At 42.3% G+C, this 13,666-nt stretch overlaps 1 protein-coding gene across 8 annotated transcripts in view; it reads left to right on the forward strand.

The window, feature by feature from the left end:
* The window catches only part of LUZP1 (leucine zipper protein 1), a 126,497-nt gene that overhangs the window by 16,776 nt on the left and 96,055 nt on the right, over positions 1-13,666 (forward strand). Inside the window, exon 1 of one of the 8 annotated variants that reach the window (XM_070510722.1) lies at positions 1,388-1,649. The exons of 5 other annotated variants lie outside the window; for them this stretch is intronic. The gene's annotated coding sequence lies outside the window, so the exon portion shown is untranslated. Of the gene's footprint in view, positions 1-1,387; positions 1,650-13,666 lie in introns of those variants that run through there. 2 more of the 8 variants (XM_070510720.1, XM_070510725.1) reach the window with 2 other exon arrangements.

Here is a 13,666-nt window from a genome sequence, read left to right on the forward strand (position 1 = left end):
TTGAACTGTGTCTGGAGTTTCTGGTTCAGTCTTTGTTATCTAGCTGTATAAACTTGAGCAAGTCACTGTCTTCTTTGGGCTTCAGCTTTGTCAGATGAGAAGGTGGAATAAATAATTTCTAGAAGATACTAGCATTTTAATTGGAGGTGTTTTGATAAAAAGCCATTCACAGTGACTCTCAAAATCAGCCTACCAGTTAATCAGAAATGTGACAATTTGTATAAGAGAGAAGTGTTTGCAGTATGTCATTTGACATGTAAGAAATACAATGTAGCATAAACTTGGAAGGGTATAATAGATGCTCACATTAGCAACAATGTTACATGGATTATAAATTTGTTAGAAAATACTCCCAAAGTGTGGGGATGCTGAAATGGGAAATCCAGTACATATGCCCATTTCAAGATTATGTGACAGCTTTGAGGCAAAATTCTTTTAGGTGTTTGTTTACATGAGAAATAGGTAAAATGACAAAGTGAAATAATAATGTTAACAATAGCAGCTAATGACATTTGCTCAGCACTTATTCTGTGCCAGCCACGGTTCTTGATGGAAGAGAGTTTAGAATGCATTTAGTGCTTAAACAGTTCTCCTTGGTAGGTATTAGCCTCGTTTGACATATGAGGACACTAAGACACAGTTAAGTAACTTGCCCATACTGCCAGTAAGTGACGTATTGTGTGACTAGGGCTGGACATATTCCAGAGCCTCTGTTCCACATACATGTGTCTGCTACATGTTAATCTCAGAATGCATACACATGATGGTATATGATGGTGGGAACAAAGCAGAATTCAAACATTTGTTGGACGTTTTCCTGGGTTGTTATGCTTGCTTCCTTTAAGCCATGTGCTGTAATCTTCAAACGTAATTTTCACTGCACTTTACATTAGTAATATACACTCAGATTTATTGAGTGATATGGCCTGGGTTTGAATTCCAGCCTTACTGTGTGATATTTCTGTGAACTTGGGAAAGGAACTCTCCCTGTTTGTGCCTCAGTGTACTCCTCTGAAAAATGGGGTTAGTAGTAGCTGCCTCTTAGCGTTGTTTTTAGAAATAAGCGAGTTCGTGCAAAGGCCTTAGAATGGCATGAAGTAAACATACAATAAATGTTAGCTATTATTACATTGTGCTTTTAACTTTTCCAAGTGCATTAGATAACCTTTCCTTCAAACAACATGAGAGAGCTGGGGTCCAGAGCCTAGTATGTTTAGTTCCGTTTTACAGATGAGAAATCCATGAAGGAACTTGTCTAAGGACACCAGAAGAAAATTAAATGGAATAAAATTTAAAAGATTATTTAACCCAGTCTGAGACAGAAAAAGAAAATGGTTTGGGATGAGTGTCATAGCTGTCGTCTCTCTTGTGTAACTAGGACAAACCTGTGATGTCTGGATAGAGGGAAGGTCATTCTCAGCCACTCGTTTCTTCTGGTCCTTGATTCTCTTCCTGCTGTCAGGGGGGAGGTGGGGAGGATGTTGCTGCGTCATTCCTGTGTCCTAGTCTAGTCGTCCAGCAAGCTGAGAAACAGCATCTGAAGGGTATCAGATTCGCTGGGGACTGAGAAAACAGCTTACCTCTTCTATGTGGGAAAAAGGTAGAATGAGAGGGAGCCGGGAGCCGTCAGTCCGAGCCGTTGCTGTCATGTGAGTCGTTTCACGGATTTAACTCTTGACTGCTTCCCCTGAATCCCACTCTTTTGTCCGCTGTCAGTTTCCTGCAGTTGTTTGGGGTCTAAGTGCCTCTAGCTTTTTTTTTTTTTTTTTTTTTTGCAGTCATACGCAGCTGGTATCTCTCAGCTCTGAGCGCCTGATTTACTGCAGTGCGGGCTGCATGATCTCCGCATTGCTGTAGCCAGACCATGCTAGCCTTGCCCTCTCCATCTCTGGTGAAAAGATTTCTTTGCATCTCTCCCTCAGGCTGGTCTGCTACAGCCTTGGGGGCTCTCCCCTACCCCTTGGAAAAACCTGGAAAGAGTTTTTGAGACATTATCTTGTGTTGGGGTTTCTCTTGGCCAGGATTTCTCCACTGTAGCCTCCCCTTAGGTCTCATGCATAGAAAGGTGTCTTCAGCAAATATGCATTGTGCCTGTCCATGCAGGAGACTGCTCCTGCTGGTCGCTGGAGATGCAGGGTGTGAAAATGAAAGCATTGACTTAGACTGAGTAATGATTGCAGGTGGATGATGCGATATGTCTAGAGGAAGAGAGCTTTTATTTTTTGAGGAAGATCAGCCCTGAGCTAACATCTGCTGCCAATCCTCCTCTGTTTTTGCTGAGGAAGACTGGCCCTGAGCTAACAGCCATGCCCATTTTTCTCTACTTTCTTTTTTTTTTTTTTTTGAGGAACATTAGCCCTGAGCTAACTACTGCCAGTCCTCCTCTTTTTTGCTGAGGAAGCCTGGCCCTGAGCTAACATCTGTGCCCATCTTCCTCTACTTTATACATGGGACGCCTACCGCAACATGGCATGCCAAGCGGTGCCGTGTCCGCACTGGGGGTCCGAACCGGCGAATCCCGGGCCGCCGAAAAGTGGAACGTGCAAACTTAACCGCTGCGCCACTGGGTCAGCCCTCCTCTACTTTTTGATATGTGGGATGCCTGCCACAGCATGGCTTGATGAGCGGTGCATAGGTCCGTGCCCAGGATCCGAACTGGCGAACCCCGGGCCACTGAAGCAGAACGTGCGAACTTAACTGCTGCGCCGCTGGGCCGGCCCCCGCTTATCACATTGTGTTATCGTTATTTGCTCACCTTTGTCTATTTATAATAACTGAGTATCATAAGAACAGAGTATTTATCTTTGTATTCCCACTTTATAGCACATGCCTTGCCCAGTAAATAGTGAGTTGAGGCCTTGGAGCATTCACCCTGTGTTGATATTTTTCTTTGTCCAGTCTGGGAGGGCACGAGTGGAAGTGCACTTTGGTGTCTGTGTTTTAAAACAAAACAAAACAGACAAAATACATCTTGATATAATTCACATACTATAAAATTCGCCATGTTAGGTGTACACTTCAGTGGTCTTGTTAGTATATTCACAGGGGTGTGCAACCAATCGTCACTAATTTCAGAACATTCATCACCCCAGAAAAACCCCCACACCCATTAAAGGTCACTCCATTCTCTCCTACCTTCAGCCCTTGACCACCATAATAGGCCTTCTGCCTCTATGGATTGGCCTGTTCCGGGCATTTCATGTGAATGGAATCATACAGTCTGTAGATTTTTGTGTCTGGCTTCTTTCACTTAGCACAGTGTTTTCAAGGCTCATCCATGTGGTAGCAGGTGTCAATACTTCACTCACTTTTAGGGCTGAATAATATCCCATTGTATGAATATACCACATTTTGTTTATATATTCATCAGTTGATAGACATTTGGGTTGTTTCCACTTTTTGGCTATTATGAATTAAGATTGCTGTACAAATTTCATGTGGACCTAAGCTTTCGTTTCTATTGGGTATACACCTAGAGTGTAATTGCTGGGTCATATAGTAACTCCGTGTTTTACTTTCTGAGGAATTATCAGACTTTTTTCACAGCATCTATACCATCTTGCATTCCACCAGCAGTGTAGGAGGGCACCAGTTTCTCTGCATCCTCACGTTACTTGTTATTGTCCTTCTTGATTGGAGCCATACCTCACACACAGTGGGTGTGAAGTGGTATCGCACTGTGGTTTTGATCTGCATTTCCCTAATGACTAATGATGTTGGAACATCTTTTCATGTGCTTATTGGCTGTTTGTATATCTTTGGAGAAATGCCTATGCAAATCCTTCGCCTGTTTTTTATTTTTTGTTTTTTTGGTAAGGATGATTGGCCCTGAGCTAACATCTGTTGCGAATCTTCCTCTTTTTTTCCTTCCCCAAAGCCCCCCAGTACATAGTTGTATATCTAGTTGTAGGTCCTTCTAGTTCTTTGATGTGGGATGCTGCTTCAGCATGGCTTGATGAGCGGTGCTAGGTCTGCAGCCAGGATCCTAACCCGTAACCCCAGGCCACTGAAGCAAGGTGCGTGAACTTAACCACTTGGCCATGGGGCTGGCCCCACCTTTGCCTGTTTTTTAATTGGTTATTTGTCTTTTCATTGTTGAGTTATAAGAATTCGCTGTATGTTTTAGATCCTAGACTCTTCTCAGAGAAATGATTTGTGAATATTTTCTCTGTGAGTTTTTGGGTCTCTTTGCCTGGAATTCGTTCCCACCTTATATATATATGATATAGTAGAACCAGGGTCCTGAAAGAGCGTGTGTTGACTGAGTGATGGCATATACTGAAAGCCCTGGACTTATGCCGTTCCTGAAGCCTTGGGTTACAAGCAAAGTAGTGAGCATTTGACCTGGAAACTGGGGTTTTCGAGTTTTAGTCCTAGCACTGCTGTAGCCGGGGTGTGACCTTGAACATATCATGTGATTTTTCACGGTCTCAGTTTTCTCATCTGTAAAGTGAACAGTGTGGACCAGATAGTCTTAAGGTCATAACACTAAAGTTAGTTGAGTTGATAAGGTCCTTGAGGGCACATGCTTAAAGAATTTAGAGCTAGAAGAAACCTTTAAAGATCTGTTAATCCAGTGTCCTCTATTACAGATGATGAATTAGAGGCACGAAGCAGCTAGGTCTGTTGATTTCACATCGCGTTTGCTGGGTATCTACTGTGTCCCTGGCTGGGCTGTGTAACTAGTTAGTGGCAGAATTGAGAACTGAGGTCTCCTGGACTCGCAATTCACTACTGTTTCCAGTATGCTACTTTGCCGTGGATTACTAAATTAGAATCTGGTTAAGGAATAGTATCAGGAATTTAACAGTGTTTCAACTAAGGATTACAATAATTTGCCTCCAAATTCTGATCCCCAATTAATTTGTGGCATCAAGTAAAACTGATCTATATTTGTGACATAATTTAGGTATTAATTGATGCATAGTTTTCTTTTTTTGGTGAGGAAGATTGGCCCTGAGCTAACATCTGTTGCCAATCTCCCACTTTTTGCTTAAGAAAGATTGTTGCTGAGCTAACATCTGTGCCAGCCTTCCTCTGTCTTATATGTGGGATGCTATCACAGCATGGCTTGATGAGTGGTGTGTAGATCCATGTCTGGGATCTGAACCAGCGAACCCTCGGCTGCCGAAGCAGAGTATGCAAACTTAACCACTATGCTATCGGGCTTGCCCCCATAGTTTTCATTTTTAATCATCTTCCCTTCCTTCAAGGACCTGTTTTCACCCTTAGAGAGTTATATGTGGCTCTTGGTTACAAATGATTTATTATAACAATTCAAATTCAGTACCATTCGTGTTACTCTGTCCCAAACCATGTTCTCTCTGTTCCCTTTGACTCCTGATGAAAGTGATTTATATTGGCACTGTGCCTGTTCCTAACCACTTGTTCCCGTGAATGTGGCTTTTCCAAATCTTCAGTGGGATATGCAACGACATTGGAATCACAAATATAACTCTTGAAAATCTCAAAAGTCTCTACCTAACCCCACCCCGTAAATAGGAACTAGTGTAGCTGATGAAATGATTTGAATTGGAGTGTAGCATATTCCCAAGGAGTCCACAGTTCTTTTTTTTTTTAAGGAAGATTCACCCTGAGCCAACAGGCTCATTTTGCTGAGGAAGACTGGCCCTGAGCTAACATCCGTGCCCATCTTCCTCTACTTTATATGTGGGACGCCTGCCACAGCATGGCTTGATAAGTGGTGCATAGGTCTGTGCCTGGGATCCGAACTGGTGAACCCCGGGCTGCCGAAGCGGAACGTGCGAACTTAACTGCTATGCCAGACCTGAACTAAAGTGAGGCTATTTCTAATCTCTATTTATCCTACTTAGTATGATTAGTCGTATATTTAACTGTAGAAATATTAATATATCTGCCTACGGGGTGCTACTCTATTCCCTTTCCAAAATTAAAAAAAATTCCGAATTCCAAAATACATTTAGTCCAAAACAAGGCACTGGGGATCTGTATTTTGTTGGTGATCCTTCCCTGTTACATGGATTCCTCTTGAAAAAAAACCCCAGGCAGCTGAGTTTTTGTCTTGGGCCGTCATTGGTTAATAAAGCCTGGACAGCTAATTTCCACTGCTGTCCTTTGATTTCCAAAAGAACGTTGCTGTGCCACGCATTCATCAATGTGGGGGAAGGCGTTTTCTCTTGCTCTTTAAAATAGTTGAGAATGTTTTATGGTTTATTTTTTCCCCTTTCCATTATCCTTTTGAAAATTTCTAAACCTACTAAACAGGAATGAATAGTACAAAGAACACTCATATACCTTTTACCCACATCAGTAGTTCTCAGAGTTAGTCACAGATCCTTGGGAGTCCCCAAGACCCTTCGTGGGGATCTGCAAGGTCAAAACTGTTGTTATAGTGACACTAAGACATCATTTGCCTTTTTCACTGTGGTTGGTGACGTTTGTGCTGATGGTCACCGATGGGTCAGGGGTGGATAAAGCTGCTGGTGCCTCAGGCACGAATCGAGGCAGCAGGATCAAACTGTATTAGTGACACTTTTGTTTGTGGCACACTTGCAGTGAAACAAAAATGCCAGTTTCACTTAAGAATGTCCTTGATAAAGCAGTAAAAATTATTAATTTTATTAAATCTTGATCCTTGAGTATGCATCCTTTTTTTTTAAAAAAAATTTTTTCCCCTTTTTCTCCCCACAGCTACCTGGTACATAGTTGTGTATTTTTAGTTGTGGGTCCTTCCAGTTGTGGTGTGTGGGACGCTGCCTCAGCATGGCTTGATTAGCAGTGCCATGTCTGCGCCCAGGATTCGAACCAGCAAAACCTTGAGCCGCTGAAGCAGAGCACATGAACTCAACCACTCGGCCACGGGGCCGGCCTCATCCTTTTAATATTCTGTGTGATGAAACGGGAAGTTCTTATGGAGCACTTGTGCCTATCAAGGGACAGTGGTTATTTGAGGAAAAACCCTAGTGTGATGGTTTGAGCTGCAAGCTAAACTAACCTCTTTTTTCATGAAACATCATTTTTACTCGAAAGAATGATTGACAGACATATTGGTTTTTTAGACTTGGTATTTATCAGACATTTTCTTGAAAATGAATGAAATGAAGCTTGTCATTTCAAGGAAAACAATTGATAGTATCTATTGCTAGTGATGAAATTTGAACTTTCCTGCAAAAATTAGAATTTTGCACAACTTTTATCTGCCACTGTGCTCTTGGCAGCTTCCCAATACTTAAAAAGACTTTTTTAAAAAAAAATGAGATTGGTGGTGATATTAACAAAAGTGATTCTTTTGGTATTGCACAATGAAATCTGTCAACATTTAGAAGATCTGTTTATGTGTCAACTTAGTGAACCAGTATTTTCCGGTGTTCAGTGCATGATTTTATAAAATCGTGCTTGAGTAAAAGATCCAAAGTGCAAGTTAGACCAGTGTGTTTGAAGGTAACAGTATGAAAAGTTCATGCACGTGGCTTCAGACTCCTCACTGCATCTAACCTGTAAGAAACCAGCGCCTGACAACTTCTGGTGTAGTATCAAAGTGGGATATCTCTAGCCATCTTAGAAAGCTATTAAAATACTTCTTTTTCAAGTACAGATTGTGTGAAGTTGGATTTTCTTTATATACTTCAAACAAAATGCCATGTTATAATGCTTGAATGCAGAAGCAGATCAGAATACAACCAGCAGCGTTAAAGAGATTTGCAAAAATTGTAAAACGAATGTCACTCTTCTCGTTAGAGTTTTTGTTTTTGGAAAATTTTTTTTTCATAAAAATATTTTATGTTAACATAATGAGCTTATCATTTTAGAATCAATACATGTTTAAAAATTTTCTCAGTGTTAATTTCTTAGACGGCAAATAATAGATAGGTATAGCTCACAGAGACAAAAGCCCTTTGGGGTCTTCGGTATTTTTAAGAATGTAAAGGACTCCTGAGATCAAAAAGTTTGAGAACCAGTGACCAGATTCATAGTTGCTAATATTTTGTCACATTTGCTTTATCTCTTATCTAACTTTTTTTCTGAAACCTTTGAGAGCAAGTTGCAAACATCATGGCCTATAACCCCAATTATGTCAGCGTTCAACACTGATATGACAACAGGCATGCCATATTCCAATAAAACTGTAGTTTGAGCACCCCTCATCTGGAACAGCCCCACTCTATTTTTGGTGTATGTGTCTTCAATGACACTTTTGGGGAGTCCAGGCCGGTTAAAATGACCCATAAATTGGATTTGTCTGATTGTTTTCTCGTGCTTAGATGCAGCATAGATGGTTTTGGTAAGAGATATTACATGGATCATGCCATGCGCCTCCCCTGGCATCATATTGGGAGGCACATAGTGTTAGTGTGTCCCATTACTGTTGACGGTAAATTTGATCTTTCATTGTGAAGGCACCTACTGCCCTTTGTAAGTAATCTGTGGGGTGGCTTTGAGACAATGTGAATGTCCTCTTCTCCTACCGAATGGCTTTAGCAGCCACCGGGGATCCCTGCCTGAATCAGTTGTTACGTTGGTGGTTGTGAGTATCGTTCTTAACATCTGCTTAAGAAACAAGAGCAATAAAAACCAAATTGTATTTTTACAATACCTGTGAGCTTAGAAAGCCCTGTTCGAATATATTGTCACTGAGATGCTGTGGCTTAGTTTCCCATCATAGACCGTCTTCCTGGGAGGATGAGGCTGACAGATTGGGCCTGCATGTGTTGTGCTGAACAGCTGCCTTCTGGAAGCAGGGCTCCAAAATATGGTTTCTCCTCTTCTGAGCCCACAGCTGTATGAGAAGGGGCCTGGCCTGGGCTGGGCTGGAAGTTGCCGTGGGTAGTTTTTCCTGTTCCTTAGCTCTTTTGTTGATATTTCTTGTGTTTTAGTGGTTCAATTTCTGATCCTGTAGTACTCTCTGGATCAATTTTGGTCTAATCATATGTTAAAGCTTATATTGAAAACCAACCAAGCAGTTACAGCTTAGAAAAATGCACATATTAATCCTTTTAATACCTTTTGCTTGTACTCGTAATTGTTAACTGCTATATTATACTTGTGTAGCTATAAATGTCTGTATATATGTATCAGTTTTTTTCGTAACCATTTGGTAAGCTGCCCATGTATAACCCCCTAGAAGAAGGACGCCCTACTGAGTAACTACCATACCATCAGCACACCTAAAAAGGTGGTTTCTAATATATAATATTATACATTAGATCTAATATATATATTATGTAATATCTAATGTATAATGATATCAGTCTGTATTCAGATATCTCCAAATTTCTCAAGAACGTCTTTTATAGTTGTTTTTGAGAAATATTCTCTTGAGGAACAATACCAGACGAGAGGTTGATGTATAATTGAACAGTGAAGTGCTCTGTGTGGTCTCTGACATAAAAATGACTAAGTTTGTATGTACCCTGCAAGTAGCTGCAATGAGTGGCATTTCATTGGCCAATAAAATGAGGTCACTAGACTGGGAGGGGTGTCAGGGCTTTAGCTTCTGATCAAATGTTGGACTTTTCAGGATCTCAGTGATGAACACGATAAGTTGAAAAAGAAACTAGAATGGCACCTAGCCTCATGCCTGCCTCGTGGAAGGAGCTTAATGAGTATTTGTTGACTTAATTAAAAATGTAAGTGGAAGGCTGTGCCAGAAAAGACTATATGTCTGTCTTTATTAATTGAGCATTTATTGAGTGACTCCAGTGTCTTTAGTCTCTTAGGCGCTGTGGGAGATGAAGTGGAAAACAGTGTCCATGTTCTTGAGAACTGCGGTTTAAGCTGAGAGGAAACACACTTCTTTTGGTTACTGGTTATTGACCGTCCGCTGCATGCCAGCTAGTGTTCTAGGCGCTGGGATACAGTGCTGAACAAGACTGGCAGAATTCTTGCCGCGATGGAGCGTACAGGAGTGGGGAGAGAGAAGCAGGAAACACGTCCACAGAATAACCTCAGGTTGAGACAGGAGAATAAGACAGTTCGATACAGTCGGGAGTCACGAGCGGAGAGTGCAGCAGTAGCTCGATTGTCAGGGAAGGCTTTTCTGAGGAAGTGACGTTTGAACTGTGACTTGAATTACGAGGAGACGGCAGCCATACGACGATCTGGGGGGAGGCAGGCAGAAGGAGCTACAGTACGAAGATGCTCAAGTGGTGATGAGCTGGCCTCTGTGGGGGCCCAAGGAGGCCAGCGCATGTGGAGCAGAGAGCGCGGGGTCAGGGAGAGTGGCAGAAGAATATGACAGGAGATGCCGGGGAGAGGCAGGCAACGACCAGAGTGTGTAGGGTTTTTATTATTTGAAGTGGTAGGAAACCATTGAGGGATGCACATTGTCCTCTGAAAATAACTGAGGGATTCTGGTTACGGAGAAGGGTTTGGGTTAAACTATGACAGTGGTGTATCTTGAGGATACTCCCCTCTCTTTTCCTTTTTTCCTTAAACAGATCTTTATGGAATAACTGTAATATTCATAACATTGTACTGGTGGGAATACAAACAAACGACAGGTCTGCACCTCCAGGGGTTTGCGCTATAGCTGGGCTAGTGCGGTCTAAAGCCAGAAAATGCCTGTGAGTGTGCCGTGGAACAGAGCAGTCCGGGTCTTGTCGTGGTGCTTGCTCATATGCTGAGTGGCAGGTAGGTGCTCAGAAAGGGAGGAGTTAAGTGCGGTGGGTGTGAAGAAGAGATGGCATTGAATTGTTTCGTGAATAGATTTGATGAGGTGGAGGTCATTCCAGGCAGGGGAAGGAAGTGTCTGGGCAAAGGTATAACACGAAGGAATTTGTCCCCAGGAAATGAGTAGATCAGAGTCCAGGTGAGGAAAAAGCGAACGGCCAGCAGACCAGGGCCTCAAGTGACAGACTAAGGAATTTAGACTTCAATCTGTAGTTGTAGTGGGCACTCCTCATAAATCTTATTTGTGAGTTAAATCTTGTATTCTGAATCTGTTTATTCAACTAGTATTTATTTATTATCTCCTGTATGCACTTGTATTCTTTGGAATTTTAATGTCCCTGATCACTTGCAGATGTAAAATCCAGTTGTGATTCTGGCACATGGTTTTTATATAGATGCAGAAACAGATGCAGAAAATGAATGAACTCGGAAAAAAAATTCTTTGAAGGGATCTTATTTCCTTAGGAAAGTTTAATGGATGCGATTTGTTTCGCTAGTAGGAGCAGAGTTGTCGGAGGGTTTTGTTGAGAGAGAATGGGGCACGTGTTGAAGCTGTGAGAGGGCCGTGATGATGTAAAAATGTGTTGCAGGATTCCGAATCTCACTGCCGTTTTGATAATCTGGGTTTTGATGGGGCAGCGGCCATTTATGTTTGAGGGCTGAAAGTAAGAGAACGGTGAGCCTAGTGAGATGTTTTAACCTTGAGTGTTATTTAGAACACAGCCGCATACACATACACATGATCACACTAGCTCCTTTAATGACGAACTAAGTCTCTCCCAGCCACACCCCACTGGGCCATAAAAACATTTTATCATCGCTTACCAATCTCAGCGGTGTCGTTGATAAGTGCACTTGATGGCATTAATCAGGACCGATGCTATAGTCTTTCCTTTAAGATTATTGCGAGCCTTTTCTATACTCTGCTTATTTTCTGTAGTTTCTGGAGGACTAAGCCTATATATAGGCTTCTGTGATAGTGTTTATTGGCTGTCCCTAGGACTCATAGCTTTTATAGCTGGAAGAAATCATCTGGACACTTTATCACCCTATTTTATAGATCTGACAACTGCTCTTCCGAATGGATAAGGCTTGGCATGAAAGGAGGGGATTATTATCTGGATGCAGAGGTGCCCAATCCCCCCTTTCTCCATCCATTGTGGTGAGGTCATTGTTGATCCTTCTCAAAACGGTATATTGATGTCCCAGTTCTCTGCCGTCGAGAGACGCAACAGTGTACTTGGGGACATGGGGCTTAGACTTCAAGAGATCAATAATGGGGGAGCCACATCCTCTCTTTCTTAAGGATAAACTAGTTGGAGTTTAAGATGTTCACCTCTTCTAAGCTCCAGCCACCGTAGAGCTTTGAATAATGCTGGCCATTTGGGCTAAGCATCTTCTATCAGGCTTGTATTCTGTCGTCAAGGTTCAAATCACTCTGACAATTCTCTTTGTATAACACTTTACGGTTTATGAAGTATTTTACAGGCATTATCATGTTCGGACTTCAGGGCACCATTGTTAGGTGGAGAGGCAAGTACGTTTATCACTTTTATAGCTGACACAGCTGAAGCTTGAACTCAGCTTTTACTTCATGTCCACCTTTTACTGCACTAAATACCACTGCCTTTATGACGTCACTTCCTTTATGTCCAAATTTCCATAGTAAGGAATTATGATAGGCTCCACTTTGGAATAAATCTAGTACTTTTTTTTAACTGAAAAAACTATATTTTCCATTACTTTTTTTTTTTTTTAATTTTTTGGTGAGGAAGATGGTCCCTGAGCTAACATCTATGCCAGTCTTCCTCTACTTTGTATATGGGACGCTGCCACAGCATGGCTGATGAGTGGTGTGTAGGTTTGCCCGTGCTGGGGATGTGAACCTGTGAACCCTGGGCCGCCAAAGCAAAGTCCGAGAACTTAACCACTATGCCACCAGGCCGGCCCCTCCGTTACTTTTTATTATGCAAAGGGAGTTGAATAAACTTGACTTTTCGTTTTTAAAACTAAAGGTCAAACTGAATAATTTGATCCTAGACAGATTCTTGAGATTGAATTAAAATATTCCATTTAACTCTCGTGGATGCAGCAAACATTTGTCGAACGTCTTCTACGTGCCAGGCTTAGCGCAGGGGGTGGGAGATGGGGGCAGCCTTGGGAGTTAAAGTGTTAGATGAAGAAAGCAAGGATTTAACGTCTAGTGGACCTGAATTCAGATCCCAGCCTGCTACTTATTTATTAGTTGCAAGTCACTTAACTTCTTGGAGCTTCAGTTTCCTAATCTATAAAATGGGGACAATGATACGTATCTTGCAGGATTATTTTGAAGTTAGGGTGATATATAGAAAGTGCTTAGTATAGTATGTGCTTTATAAGACATTACTGCCCATAAGCGAACGACTAGACAAATGTGTGTGGTGCGAGGCAGCTGAGTCTTGACAGCCAGTGTTTGGCTGACCTTGTGCAGAGTGGAGCGAAGGGAATTTTGGCTGCCAGCATACTATGTTCTGCTTTTGTTGAAACTTGCAGCGCTCACACTGGTGTTTGCCAACACTGCATTTGACTTCTCACGTAGCAGAAGCCAAGTCATTCCTATGGAGCGTAAGTCATTTTGGAAACGTCTGTAGGCTGGACCTTTAAAGCCCTGTTGCAGTTCAGTTGGGGGAAAGAACATCTCACGTTACCAGAGTAGCGAAAGTGCGGTGGCGGGCTGCCCCTGGGCTGGCGCCTAGATTCAGTTTCCTGAATGAAGTAGCCGTCAGAAGGAAGAAGGATTGCCACCCAGGGTGCCAGTGCGGTGACAGTGGGTGTGGCAGGTAAACTGAATCGGTGAAAGACCAAGAACTGATTTTGTCTCCTGAAATGGTGCTTTATTCGTTGATGAATATTTATCCAGCACCCACTCTCCCGCTGGGTGCTGTTGTGTGGGGTCGGAACACAGCGGTGCTGGTGGGAAAGCCTGCTTTTTTGTGGAGCTGGTGTTCTAGTGAGGGAGGGTGTAACTAATTGTAAA

The sequence above is a fragment of the Equus asinus genome, chromosome 5, assembly GCF_041296235.1.
Source record: "Equus asinus isolate D_3611 breed Donkey chromosome 5, EquAss-T2T_v2, whole genome shotgun sequence".
Taxonomy (NCBI): Eukaryota; Metazoa; Chordata; class Mammalia; order Perissodactyla; family Equidae; genus Equus; species Equus asinus.